This window comes from Herpailurus yagouaroundi, unplaced genomic scaffold (assembly GCF_014898765.1).
Source record: "Herpailurus yagouaroundi ecotype Mexico unplaced genomic scaffold, PumYag 140, whole genome shotgun sequence".
NCBI classification, from domain to species: Eukaryota; Metazoa; Chordata; class Mammalia; order Carnivora; family Felidae; genus Herpailurus; species Herpailurus yagouaroundi.
This window is the reverse complement of record NW_024412395.1, coordinates 19,800,407-19,815,103: the sequence shown is the minus strand read 5'-3', so window position 1 is coordinate 19,815,103 and position 14,697 is coordinate 19,800,407. Positions and strand designations below refer to the sequence as shown.

The 14,697-nt window shown below is 46.3% G+C and overlaps 1 protein-coding gene across 1 annotated transcript in view; it reads right to left on the bottom strand.

Annotated features, from left to right (window-relative positions):
- THSD7B (thrombospondin type 1 domain containing 7B) overlaps positions 1-14,697 on the bottom strand; it is a 1,621,840-nt gene that overhangs the window by 1,382,871 nt on the left and 224,272 nt on the right. The window lies entirely within an intron of this gene.

The following is a 14,697-nucleotide window of genomic DNA, read 5'->3' as shown; positions in this document are numbered from 1 at the left end:
AGTTGTTTGTAGCAGACAGGGGAGAGAGCAAGACTGAGGTTGAGGCCGTTGAGCAGAAATGGAGAGAAATGTGCACCAAGTCTCCAGCAACTCAGCCTACCACCATCATACCCGTGGCTGCCTTAGTCTCCATTTTGAACCCCGAGAGCCCTAAATAACCCTGTGTACGTCCTTCTAAATGAAACTCCTCAGGTCAGGCCATAAAATGTGGGACACGCTTCAGTTTGAGGGTTTGGGGTTTTCATTTCATTGGAGCAAACAACAACAAAAGTGCTTCAGTGGGTGAAGGACTTATTTTTGGCAAATTGTTTCTCCTTCTGGTGGCTTCTTTTCAAAACATGTTTTGGAAACATTTAACAGTTCTTCCCATAGCACTGCTTCTCAGGGAAGTTAAACAATGCCAGATTGATGGACTGACTTCAAGGCATGTGTGCCAAAATATGTCTCCCATATTAAAGATGCTGGAACTTTCTGGGAATAACTCATTTCCTTGGGGGGCACTGGAGGGTGTGGGAATCCCATATATCTCCATGTCCTTTTATCAGGCAGAACTCTGAGAAGCACAGTCATCTATCAACATGTGTGACAGATATGGTTCTTCTTAATGGGGACAGGAAACCACTCTAACCTCATTGGGTCCACAGTTTCAAAGCCAACTTTCTCTTCGGCTCACTTTGCTTCAAGTATGGCCAAATGCTAAGGACAATGGCCAAGGAAGCCTCCAGAGAGACAGGCATGGAATAGTATGTCATGGCCCCACAATAGCATGTGGAGGGGCTAAGAAAATAGAACCCTATTATCTCCTTTTCCTTATTTGACACCAAAGGGGTATCAAATGGAATAAAGTCCTCAGTCCAAAATGGACAGGATTTAATTAAATATGACCAAGATATAGCACATTTCTGATGACTTGTGAATGACAAGGCCAGGCATACTGTTGGTCATTTCTAATGTCTATTGGCTTTGAAATCTACTATTTTATTTCAAATCTTTGAAATTCTACTGTTTCATTTCAAATCTTTGAAATAAAATAGAAGTAAGTTTTAGAGTCCATTTACTCATGCATCACACACACACACACACACACACACACACACACATACATGTTGTATTTGCATAAGAACATAAGCATGCCCTCTAAGATACCCACATACCACAGATCCATTCCATTTGGGATTCTTAGTTGAGCATCTGCTAGGTAGGAATTGGTTAAAAGAGGCTGAGTAAGTCAGGGTCAGCAGATAATACAGTTCACAAACCATCACAGGAGTTCTAATGGAAGGATTCCTGACAGAAGTGTGGGCCAGGTTGAGGGAACAAACCAAGGAAGGCAAGGTGCCCAGGGACCAGCCACCAGTGGGAAGCTATAACCAATCTAGTACTGAAGGGACTCAAGGAGGAAGCAATATTACTAGAGCCCAGTGGAAGCTAGAGATTGAAGGATAGCTGCTCAGTGGAAATTGTAATAAAGGAGGGATATGGCCGCTGCCAGAGACTCAGGACAGAGAAATAACCCACCTCTCTGCATCCCCACTGTAGGGTCTCCTGCTGTGTTCCCCTCTTTGCTAAACCCAACTGGAAGCCGGCTAGTAAGGGTACCTGAGTGATTCAGTCCTCAGGAATTGGCCCCCACTGAGCTCAGAGCAAGGTGTAGAAGAGAGGAGACAGGCTCAGGGGCTAGAGGGAGGTGGAGGTGCCAATGGAAAATAATCCACACAGTGGCTCTCCTTCCATCACAAGGTGCTTCCTTGTTAGGTCACTCTGACAGAAAGCATACATGGAAGACTCAGCACAAATCCTCTCCTTGATTTCTTGATTCCTTGATTTCTTGATCAAGCAAATCACAGATCCTCCTGATCCAGGGTCAGTCTCCACATTTCTCAGCAGAAAGATAGTCTAATTCAGAGTCATTTAACTCTGGAGTTAACCAAACAGGAGTTTCCCTTACAACTTGAATGTGGTCATAGCCAACTATGTGAGAGAAGATCATACTTGGCTCAAGCAGCCAATCCCACCTTTCCTCTGCTACTGATTTTCAGCAGAGACAAGAGCTCTCTATTCATTCTCTGGAGAAACAGCCTCAGGAAGGCCCCAGGCCAGAGGATCCAGTTACCAATGATGGGAATAATGGCCAGCACTTACTTAGCCATAACTGCGTGCCAGGCAGCATTCCACAGGCTTTGGGTATGCACTGGTTAGTCCTATTTGCCAGGGCACAGGATCAGTGGGTGAGAGGAGAGAGGCTGAGGGACTGATTCCCCTGATCCCTCTGCTGTTTTGGCAGGAGCTGCATGCCTCTACCTATGCCTCACAGGTAGGCATCTGGCGTTCCCATCTGGGGGTCCCTCTACCTGTCCCCAGGTTTGAGAAGACTCTCCCTCTGCTTGCACCTCCAGGCCCAGAGTGGTAACAGCTTCCCTTGGGTGTTTCTTCTTCCGTACTTGGTTCCTGAACCCTACCCGCACATCTCAATTGTTTTTTCATTAAAGTCTCCTCCATTATCCCTTTGAGTGTTCCATCTGCGTCCAAGCGGTTCCCTGGCTGGTACAAGACACATGGACCCAGTTAATGATGCTGCAGCTCCCAGACTGAGACAGTCACCTTCACAAGTGCACCATAGGAACAGATGCTGGCAGGGAGAGAGGCCAGGCTCTCTAGGGACATAGGGATCTGTCTTCGACAAAGACACAGTTTAACTTCATCTTCTTGCTTTCTTTTTTCTTCACAAGGAGTAGGTCAGGCAGTTTATAGTCAACCCTGATACAGGCTGAGCAATTGCTGTCCTGAGAAAGCACTTGGCATTCAGAGAAAAACACTAGCTTTAGAGTCAACCCTCTAATCATTTAGACCCAGCTCCACTACCCACCTACCACGTGACACAGGGCAAGTCACTCTCTGGGCTTCAACATCTTGGTCTGCTAAATGAGTCTGAAAATATCTCCTCTACAGGGTCATTAAAAGGTAACAAATGTTAAATACCTGGCACAGAGAATACCTCTCATGAATCTAAATCTGCCCCCTGCTTTACTTTAAGGATCCTTCTGTTTTCTCTTGGGTCTTTGTCTTAATTCCATCGTATTTGGGCTTGAGAATCCTTCTCTTGTTTGCTACCTTCACATGAATTGAGTTCACTTTACCCCCACATCTAAACTTGTGAGTCACAGGGGCTTTATTTCTGGAGTGGACGGCAGGATGGTTTTCTTGATGAGACCTAAGATTCTGGGTATAGGTAGTTTTCCTGTGCGTGCGCACATGCACACACACACACATACACACACACACACACACACACACACGCAATTTCCTTCTGATATAATGCTGTGTGTGTGTGTTGCACACACACACTGAAATCTGATCCAAGGCAAGCTCATTTCCACTTCTGACTCATGCTTCCATTCAGATAATATTAATTGGTCCCCGGAGAGCATTACAGGGGATAAAATGGCAGGGATAACAAATGCGGGATGAGAGTGAGAACCCTTTTTGAAAATAATAATTGTTAAGGGTCCAAGGAGCTGATGCCTGGCTGGGTTAGAGTTTAATAGGTATTTCTTCTGAGGCAATTTTGGGTTGATTGTCAGTCCTCTGTGGAAAATTCAGGAGCATTTCCAATTAGTTTAGTCATGAATGGGGTAGAAAGAGTCTATGCTTCCTATTCTAGAGCTTACATCTGAAATGACAAAGCCTACAAATTCCAACTTGGAGTTTTCCAACAAGCCATGACCAGCCTAAATACTCTAGGAACAGATTTGAGGCAGTGGTTCTCAAACTTCCATGTGTATCAGAATCACATGCCCAGAATCATAATCATATGCCCCATCCAATGGTGTCAAAATCACCCTTGCATACTTAAGAAGTTCCCCAGATGATTCTGGTGAATATAAAACATTGATAACAAATGATGTTAAGGGACTTGCAGAAGAGCTTGTCACATCCCCTCAGGCCACCTGCCAAATGAATTAGAGAAGGTAGATCCATCACTGGTGAATACATGCATGCAAGTTGCCACTGGCTGATGATTAAGAGACAGCAGCAGGGAGGACCCAAAAGGCATTTCTATCTGGCTTTCAGAAGGGGCTTTTGATTTATTTCTTGCAAAAGATTTGCCAGATACATGCCATACAAACTTCCCAACGTAAAATTTCCAGTGGGCAACTGATGGAGTACATTGTTTGGTCAGAGAGGAAAAGAGAAGAGAGTATGGGCAGGAAGGGGGCTTCACTTTGGAGACTTAGGGAGAGTTGATGCAGGGTGAGGCAGAGAATGAGCGTGTGGGAGAAGCACAGATGTTAGAGCGGAGTTGGAAGGCTCCAGAATGCAGAAATTTATATTCCACCTCCATAATGTTGCCATGTCTGCATATCACCGAGACCTACACTTCCAGCATGGTAGCCAAAGCCCTTGTGCGGCCACTGACCCCCTGAAGTATGGCTAGGCCAAACTGAGATGTGACATAAGTGTAAAACACACATCAGATTTTGAAGAACTATTACAAAATATATATATATAATATCGTCTGATAATTTCTGATTACATGTCAAAATGATATTTCAGATATATCTAAAGAAAATATCTATTTTAAAAATTACTTTCATCTGTTCCTTTTTTAAAAATGTGACTAATACAAAATTTCAAAGTACATATGTTGTTTTCATTTTTTGGCTCCCATTGTAGTTCAGTGGACAGCACTAACTATTATTATTTACTTATTTTTTTTTTTTTTTGCATTTGACTCACCTTTTTTACTTACATGCACTTAACTTTACCCCAGCCAATAATAACCATGGAGTCATAAGTTTGATATGTCACTTAAATTTTCTCTCATAATCATTAAAATAAATGTATAAAATAGTTCACTCACACACTACCTAAATTCAGCTTGTATTTTGCCAGTGGTACACAAAACAACATTTTGGGAAACAAATCTAGTTCAAACTCTTTGATACCCAGAAAGAGAGAAAACGACTGGTCTGCAGCCACTAATGTGATCAGAGACATTGGCAGCCCAGTGTTGTTTAGTAAGCTGTGTGTGTGTGTGTGTGTGTGTGTGTGTGTGTGTGTTGGGGTAGGGGCAGGTAACCTGGGACGCCTGCACAAGCAAGTTCCCACATCCCTCAAAGACCTGGACTGGTGATTGCATGACCATGACCATGACTATAAGCAAAGAGGGAGTGGTGTCTGGTCACACACTCTTGGTTTCCACTCTGCCCTGGCATTTCACAAGACAGGTGCCTTTCTTAAAGGGCCAGTAGGAAATGCAGCTTGTGCCTTTGAGTAATTGTGGAAGCGGGCAGTGCCCTGTAGTAACCCATGCCAACCCACTCACTGCCTGGCCACCACTAACCTCTCCCTTTATCCCTCTACCCAACAGGCCTGCTACCACATAGAAGTTGCTATTGCCATAATTCAAGGGTCACAGCCTGGTTCTGGCTGCCCTCCTCCATCTGCCCTGATTGCAAGGGAGGAGCAAAGGACAATTCCCCTCCAGAGGGGCATTAGCAAGCCCCTTAGGATGGCAAGAGGTAGGGACCCTCCAGTACAGTGGGAAGGCCAGGCTAACAGTCCTTGTCCTATAATTTTTTATATCTCACCCTAACTCAGCAGGTGCTTCATAAATGCTGGTGAAGAGCTAGCCTGTGGGTAGGAAGGTCTTGCAATTTCTATCAATAATCTCCAACCAGGAATGTTTCCTCCCGAGGAGGAGAAGGTTTGGGGTCAGTCCCACCAGCCAATATTCACCACAGATGCAAGGTGGGAGGACTCTGGCTTTCCCTCAGAAGAGCTTTCTATAACATTCTGGGCCCTTTAAATAGGCTACTGCAGGAGGTCCAAAACAACCTTCTCACAGACATCAGTGAATGCACCAGGCATTGTCTTGGGAAGCTTTCCTTTTCCTCAGTCTTGCTGCCTCTCCTCTCACCTCCAGAGCATCCAGATTCTTCAAAATTTGGATTTGCTCTTGGCCTTCTTCATATTTCACAACCTGTTCCGATGGCTCTTTCTATCTGAAGTGATTTCAATGTTCAACTCATTGGTCCAGATTTAGAGTTTTCCCTGGCCTCAGATAAGATACCCCCTGCCCCGGAGATGGTCTGGGGAGAACCCGCCAATCAGACCAGCGTCTGCCCTCCACCACAGGACAGGAGAAAGCCCACACAGAGTCCAGCTTCTGCCCGTCTGAAGAACACCTGGATGGCTATGCCCACACTCAGGACTGGAGGGACTGCCTGGTCCCTCATCAGACTAGCTGAAGGCCAGATGGGTGTCAGCACAAGTGGGAGACCTGGCCTCAAATCCCAGCTTGGTCTCCACTTACTCATCTCTAAATGAGTACTAATATGGGGGCACCTTGGTGGCTCCATCGGTTAAGCATCCAACTCTTGCTTTTGGCTCAGGTCATGATCTCACATTTCATGAGTTCGAGCCCCATGTCAGCCCTTTGTGCTGGCAGTAGGGAGCCTGCTTGGGATTCTCTCTCTCCCTCTCTCTCTGCCTCTTCCCTGCTTGCTTTCCCTCTCTCTCAGAATAAATAAACAAACACTGAAGAAAATAAAAATAAATAAATGTGTACTAGGATGTTGTGTGGCCAAGCAGAGTTTAAATGAGAAAAAACCAACAAGGAATCCAAGCTGCTTTATGCCTCACCTCTATAAACATACTAATAATAGCTGGTAATCATTGAGCAAACACAATGTTTCAGGCCCTGTCTTAGCAGTGTATCATCTCATGTCATCTTCACCACAACCTGAGGAAACTGATTCAGAGAGATTGAGTAACTTGCCCAAGGTCACACAGCTTCTAGGTGACAGAGCCAGTCAGTATCCTCAACCCCCTCTGTGCACAAGCTTCTCCCATGTTCCCTGTGAGAGATGGCACAGGGGGAGAGAGGTAACTGAGGGGGGTAAGGGAGGACACATGCTCAGTGCAGCTGCCCAGATGTCCCTCAAGGACAAACATAGTGGGGGTGGTGTGGACTAGCACAATGGGCTATCGGCCCAGGTGGCTTCTTCTCATTTGTCCTTCTTATCACCACAGTCCCACACTCAGCCAAGCCCCCCTCAAAGTTGCCCGCCACACGAGTGTCCCCAGGGGGCAGTGACAGGCTTTCAGGGTCTGTGCAGTTGACAGCTTGAATTTGACAAGATCTGTGTTGAAAACAGAGCCCCATAACTGACTCACAGAAAAACGCCAGTGGCCCTCCCAGAGGACCCCCGTGATGGATGGGCCTCTCTCTGAGAGTCCCAGTGGGCCAGCTGGGGAGGGCCGAGGTCTACAGGGTCTCACTCGAGCTGCCAGGAGGTCAACTGCCGTTTTAATGACTACCCCATGCCAGCCATCTCTCACTTACTCAAAGCTCAGCACAGGCCAATTTCTGTCTTTGGCAAACTCCACACTTCCCAGAGGGTTAGGCCTGCTCCATACTCTCCTTTGTCCTGGCAGGATCACAGACTCGGCTTTGAGCCTTCATTCTCCTTAGAGGCCAGGGCCTAGAGAGAGGCCCCTAGACTGCAAAGCTGGAGGGCTCTCCGTCAGTTCCCTAGACTCACATACACACGCAGTATCATGGAGCTGACAAGCTGAGGGCCCATCCTGCACCTAAAGGCAATTGGGAGTTCATTCATTCATTCATTCAGTCATTCATTCATTCATAGATACTTAACCGGGTCCTTACTGGATAGCAGTCCCTGCTGTAAGCACTGGGACACAGCAGGGAGGAAACAGATATTGTCCCTGTCCCCAGGGGAGGACTGTTAGGCAGCAGTTTTATACAGAGTGGCCCTCAGGAAGAAATAAGCCCTGCAGGATTGTCAGAGGCCATCAAGCCCAAATGCAAATGATAAGGGGTGAGGCAGGGCAACATTCCCCTCTATAGCCCTCTCTCTTGGTTTCTATGCCTTTTCAGGGCATTTACTACAGAGTGAATTCCCAGACTAGGTTCTCCAAACTGCTGTGCCTCAGAGTTACTCTGAGAGCTCCTTAAATAGACAGATTCCCAGAACCCTTCTCCTAGTTGATTCAGCTTCTGTAGGTCTCAAGTAGGGGCTGGCAGTCTGTATTTGTAAAAACTGTTCCAGGTGTTTCTAAGGCAAATCCAGGTCTGAGAGGCCCCTTAACTGTGAGTTATTTATTTGCCAAGGTATCTGTAGGATCTAGATTAGTTGGAGACTGACTGACTGAATGAATGAATGGAAGCATGCATGTCTGGAAGCCTGCAGGTGACTATGGTCAGCAGTAGAGGCCCAGGCCCGGAGGTCTGGGGAATTGGTGTGGCCCGGAATCTCTGGGTGAATGAGTAGCACCTGAAGGGTGGTACAAGTTGGGGGCAGGATGGGGGACCCCATGCCAGCCACTGGGCCTGGACCATCCTGCCAGAGAGAGGCAGATGAGCTCAGCATGGGCAGGGAGCTGATGACTGGGGGAAGTGGAGTCCACAGGCCACAAAAATGGTCAGGACATCTCAAGCAGCCTGTCTCTGCTGGGTAATACAGAGATGGAGACAGGCAGAAGTTGGAGGGTAGCCTGGTACCCTGAAATCCCCACTGTCACTGCCTTACATTCATCAGTTACTAATTTGACATAAACTGGGTGAAGGTCTGCCATGGGCCGGCCAGCCACCAGCACTGAGGAAGGAGGGACTGGGCCAATCCCCTGGCCTCAGAGATGCCGGAGGCTGGTGAGGGAGATATACATGGAAAGAGACAGAGGTGATAGAGGGGAGGAGGGGAAGCCTCTAGACATCCTGGCTGAGGACAGAGCCATGCTCAGAGAACAAATCTTGGAAACACCAAAAGCTAAAGAGAAAGTACCCCAGGATTGGGGTAAAACGTGTGTTTGTTTAGGGCTTAGGGGAAGAGTGGTGTGGAGGGATTCAGTTTCTACCACTTACTGGCAGTGTGACTTCAGATAAGTTACTTGGCCTCACTCAGCCTCATATTCCTCATCCAAAAAATGGGAATAATAATAATAACCAATGCCACACAATCATTGAGTTGACAAAATAACAAAGCAAGTGTAAGAACATTGAGCATGCAGTAGATACTCAATAAAACATAACAAAGATGACAACTAAAAATGAGCTTTTTTCATGCAATTCTCATGAATACAGTATGATCTGAAGAAGCTGCCCTTGGCCATAGCTTTCAGATGAGTAAACAGACTAAAGGAAGTGAAGTGTCACGTAGCAGATAAACCATGAAACCTGAAGATGCCCTTGTCTGACTAATTCTAGAGACTTTACTGCAATATGAAGCTATACACAGATATATGTTTGAAAGGGAAGATGGTTAAAAATCAAAGTATCCCTGATAATCATAATAATCAAAAGTAGCCGTTCATTAGAATTTTACATAGGATTAGGAAAATCACAACTGCATTTATCAGCAGGATGCTAATAATAGCCTCCTTGTATTGGGTACTTGCTAGGTGTCAGGCATTGTATAAAGCACTCTTAGAAATCCATATAAAACCACCTGTTTTACAGGTTAAATTAAGCAGGTAGGATTTAAAAGGATTAAGTGCCTAGCCTGAGATCACTCAGTAAGAACGGCTGAGTGAAGACTTGAACCCATGACTCCAAATCATTATGCCTTTGCATTCCTGTGGATTCCTGTGGATTCCCACAGGAAGCACTGAACAGAATGTCCAGAAAACAAGACTTGTTAGACACAGGTATTTCTCAGGGGCTGAAATAAGACCCGGTTTGAGGTGGGAGCAAGAAAGTAGAAATAGAGGAGGGCGCCTGGTGGCTCAGTTGGTCCGTGAGTTCAAGCCCTGCATTGGGCTCTCTGTGCTGGCAACTCAGAGCCTGGATGGAGCCTGCTTCAGACTCTGTCTCTGTCTCTCTCTGCCCCTCCCCGACTCGTGCTTTGTCTCTCTCTCTCTCTCTCTCTCTTTCTTTCTCAAAAATAAATAAACATTAAAAATTTTTTAAAAAGAAAAAAAAGAAATAGAGGGGGAACAGAGGTGGAGTCCAGCCCAGGAAGAGCTGCTACCTTCCTGTAGGCACCGAGGAAACACCCAAAGCCCTGGTTGACATGTGTCAGATCTACAGGGACAGGGTATGGCAGGACCCCTTCCCACATGGAAGCGGAAAGTAGGGAGACTCTAGAAATATGTTACACCCTAGATATCTGCCTGCGCCTTTCTAGAGGCAATGATAACTTTGTGATGGCCCCATCTGCTTTGAATGCCTTCTCCAGCAACTTGTCACTTCCGAATCTTTTGTCTGTCTGGGTGAACACCTGTTTTTTTTTTTTTATTGTTTGGTTTTGTTTCACTTGTCCATTAAAACTGAAATGCAAGCATTTTTGGATTTGGACTTGGAAGCCCACTGACCTTGGACAGGTCCCTTCCCTTTCCATCTATGCTGTCCCACCCACCAGTGATGCCTGTACTCCTGACCTCATGAGGTAGCTTCAGAGAAGAAATAAGGTCATTTAAAACATTACACAGAAATAGGGGGGTTTTTGGTTTGGGATTTTACTGGGTTGTTTTCCTGTTTTAAGTCATGCCACTTAACAGTACTGCCTTTGCCAGGGAGCTCATGGAAGCATTTGGTTTTGACTGAGGAATATAAAGGGCTGAGTTCACTGTGTGGTTGATTATGTACATGTCACACATGCAGAAGTACAGAATTGGCCAGATGGTTGCACACCCCTCTACAGTCATTCAGAGAAAGGACAGTGAAGGGAGGGTTCAGACACAGGAAGGGATTTTCCTCAGTCTTGCGCCAAGCTTTCCAGAAATACCGGAGGCCCTCAAGTTTTCCAGGTCCCAGTGGTCCCTAGGCCACTGAGGTAGAGGTGAGGCCGCTGAGGTCCCTCACCTCACTGAGGTGAGGTAGAGTGAGGGGACATATGGCCTCTGCCCCTCAAGTCCCTGTGAAGCAGAGGGGGTCAGAGTCAGAATCTTTCCTCTGTGCTCTGAGCCTTTGTGAGTCCAACTACTGCCTCAGGAGACATCAGCAGAACTGCTCACGATGATGCCCTGATGTTTCACAGCGGCCATGTCCACCCAGTTCCCTTGTTCAGCAAAGGCGTCATACAGAGAAGGAGCAGAGTGTCAAGTTCCAAGTGCAGGTTCCAATGTTTTTACAGATTCCCCAGCACACCCTCCCCAAAAGCTGCCATTAAAGATGGAATAAATCTCCGCTCCCCCCATTAGCTCAGAAAATTCACCGAATGCATCCCTCCACCTCGACCGAAAAAGAAATAAAGCAAGTCTGGGACAGCTCAGGCCAGCAAAGCTCCCCCCCCAAGAGGGCCAGGAAGCTGTGCAAGTGATATCCTAAATAGTCTATTCCTCCATAGAAATGCCTTGGGGCTTTATCCCCTTCCTCCCAAGTCTGGCCATTCTGTGGAAACAAAGGTTAAGTGAAGTGCACATTGTAGCACTTTGTAGCATTTCTCTCTTTGGCAAGAATAAGAAAGCTGCATTTAGTAGCTTTTTTGCTGGCCTGACTAAAGGCTTTCCATCAGAGCTGACCCCTTTGAGGCTGAGAGGAAAGGGAGACCAGGGAACCCCAGGACTGGGAAACAAGAGAGGGGAGGTACCAGGAGCGTGGCTAAACCTGTCACACCTGAAGCAGCCTTGTTCTGAGAGGTGGACCCATGAGACTCAGGACCCTAAGGGGGCAGGGAGCTCTTTCACACAGAGAGAGCCATTACTGAATGGGTGGGAGTGGGGGGGAGTGGTAATAGGAGGTGGCCACCCCTCCTCCCACCACCACGTCCACACAAGGGAGAGAAAGTCCCAATGTCTGAAAAACAAAAACTCATAAATAGGGAAGTGTGTGAGGCTGAGAAAACCAGCAGACACCTGACAGCTTTCCTTACGCAAATGTCAATTGGTATACCAAAACAAGTGACTAAAGCAGGCATCAATTATGAAGAAGTTGACCCCTGGTTTCTTTAGTCGGATGACTAGAGTCGGAGACTTAAAAAACAGGAAGCACCAGATGTAATATCAAATGACCCAGACAGTGAAAAGCAAGGCAGAAAACTAAATTGGAAGACAGGAAGTCACAATCACGCCACAAACAATACAGATATTCGTCTGAGATATGCTTGGCGTGGTGCCCTATCGTGGCTAGAAAATGGAGGAGCACAGCCAAGATGGGGATATTTATCAGAGGCCAGCCCACTGGAAATGGCCAAACTGATACTCCTCCTGTGAAACCTCATCTCCACAGTTGAGTAAAACCTCAGAGGTTACATTGCTAAGTTGAAAGGGCAACTGGCCTAAGGCCAGATGCCATTACTGAGCCCTGGGACTTAGCCCCCACAGAAAAGCTCCGGCCTTCCTCAGACCCCCTCCTTGCTCAAGGTAAGAGTAGCGGGCATCTGTTGTTTCTGGAAACTATTATTCCTCCTCCGGGTAACAAGAGCACGTTCGCTTTTGCCACCTCTCCCCCGTCCTGTATCGTCTAGCTGGTTTGGGTGGCGCCCAGCCCTCCCTGAGCTACTGAAGTCTGGAATGGCCCCATGATGCTAACAGCACCGTCAATCCCTGGCCACATTGACTGATCCAGGGTGACTCTCTTTGAGCCAATGAGCATGAGCCCTGGGAATCTGCTGGAACTATTGGAAAATAGAAGCTCTTTATCAACTGGAATTACTAATATGATAGAATAAAATCTTCCTGCTACCAGAAGCCACTATGTGGACAGAATCTGCTGGAGAATTAAAGCCAACACAGAAGAAAGTAGTGTCATTAATACAAAGCAAAATCACTTTGTCTTTATGATGTAATTATGAATGCCTGGATCCATCCTTACCTGAAGTTAGACCATGATCCCAGACTCTTCAGCTGTGACTGCAGTAAAGTCCCCTTTTGTGAGATTCAGTTCTTATCTGTCACTTGCAACTGAAGAGTCCTAATACAGTAAGGAAAGGGTCTAGTCCCTGGTCTCTATGAGGTTATTAAAGGGACATTTTCTCAATGATAGCAGTCTACAATTATATTAGCTATGAGGTCTTATCATAATTTCCTGGTCTCGTTGAATCATTCCTCCTCTGAAATGAGGGAGTTGGATGAGGAGCATTCTAGGGTCCAGGCAAGTGCTAAAATTGTGATTTCAGAACCTTGTAATAGTCTCCTGAAATATTTCAGATCCCTGAAAGCACCACTCAGGATACACTTGACTTTTATTTCAGCAGATGATTTTTATACCCTTTCTACAGATCCCAGAGTGCCAATATTTGCCCGGGGATTTTTCACTGTTACACAATACAAACAGAAAAAAAATGTAAGGTATCTGGAAAATCTTGGTTCAGGAAAGCTCTTCAACTAAATGTTCCCTCAGACTCTCTCCTCTAGCCCAAGTGGCCAGCAGCCACCACATATTGGAGATGTGAAAGGACCACCCTTCCGGGCCACTCAGGATTGTTGTGGTCCCAGGATGTGTGGCTGGCTGCTGGCATATCAGAGATAATACGTAAAGGTACAGAAATCAGGAAAATATAGTTTATAAATGTACTTGTACAACTTTTGATAGTGTAGAATGTGACCTATATTATCCAAGATTTTTAGGCTGTAAGTAACAGCCTGTAAGTAGGCTGTAAGTTACTTAGGCTGTAAGTAACAAATGAAGCAGGTCAAAACAACTCAAACAACAAAGATAATTTACTCGGCTCACGTAACTGAGAAAAAAATCTATATTGAGGCATCACTCAAATGATGTCTTCAGGAATATTTCTCTGTCTCTTAGTTACCGTATTTTCTGGGAAAGATTTTCTTACCTATTCCCTTAGATTTCTACCAGAAAATTCCAAGTTCACATCCATTTACCAAATTAGTAAACCCAGGAGAAGAAAAAAAAAAAAGCATTTCTTTGATGATAGCAATGTTAAAAACCCCAGAACTAATACCCACTGGTCCACATGCACGTGCATGAGGGTTTAGGAGACGGATGCAGCCCCATCTGGCCCACATGGGGTAAGACTGAGGAAGGGATGCTGACCCCAAGGAAAACTGGAATGCTGTTTCTAGAGGAAGGGGAAATGGATGCATAGCAGGGAAAACAACCAACACATACTACCCATCTTGAGGGCAAATTGCAAAGGGCTTGGCCCTGGGGTGCAGCATATTTCTAGAAGCAAAAGGAGAGGAAGTCAATCTTTTCCTCCTCCAGAGGGCCTCTGTCCCTGAAAGAAAATAGTGTGGGGTAGAGAGGAGGACACAGGATGCAGTTCCATGGGCTGGGATTTGAAGCCTAGCGTAGGCACTTAGCTCATCATCTCTGGAAAGGACCAGCCATCATGTGTGGGAAGAACCTGGGACTTAGGAGGCATCCCATATTAAGGCTGTGCCCTGCACACAACAGTGAAGGGTACAGGGCTATGTTCAGTGCCCTTCTCCTTCTCTTTTAGACCCCTCTTCCCTACCTTCTTCTCTGGGATCCACAGACCAAATAGCAACCCCAGATCAGAGCCTACCTGGGCTACCATCATCATCTGTCTGGTTAACCAGCACACATGAACTTGGGCCACCCTCTACAGTGGTAACTGGTGCTGGCCCCATCATCCCTATACCTCATCACTCAGCTCAGCCCCCAGTGAAGCCACGGCTGGGGTCCAGAATCCTGAGGGACTGCCAGCTGCTGGGACATTGAGTATATGAAGCATTCAGTGTCCATGTTGGTTTGTGCTCGATTATCATGACACAGCTCAAATCAATTCCTGGAAGGGGACAGCCCAC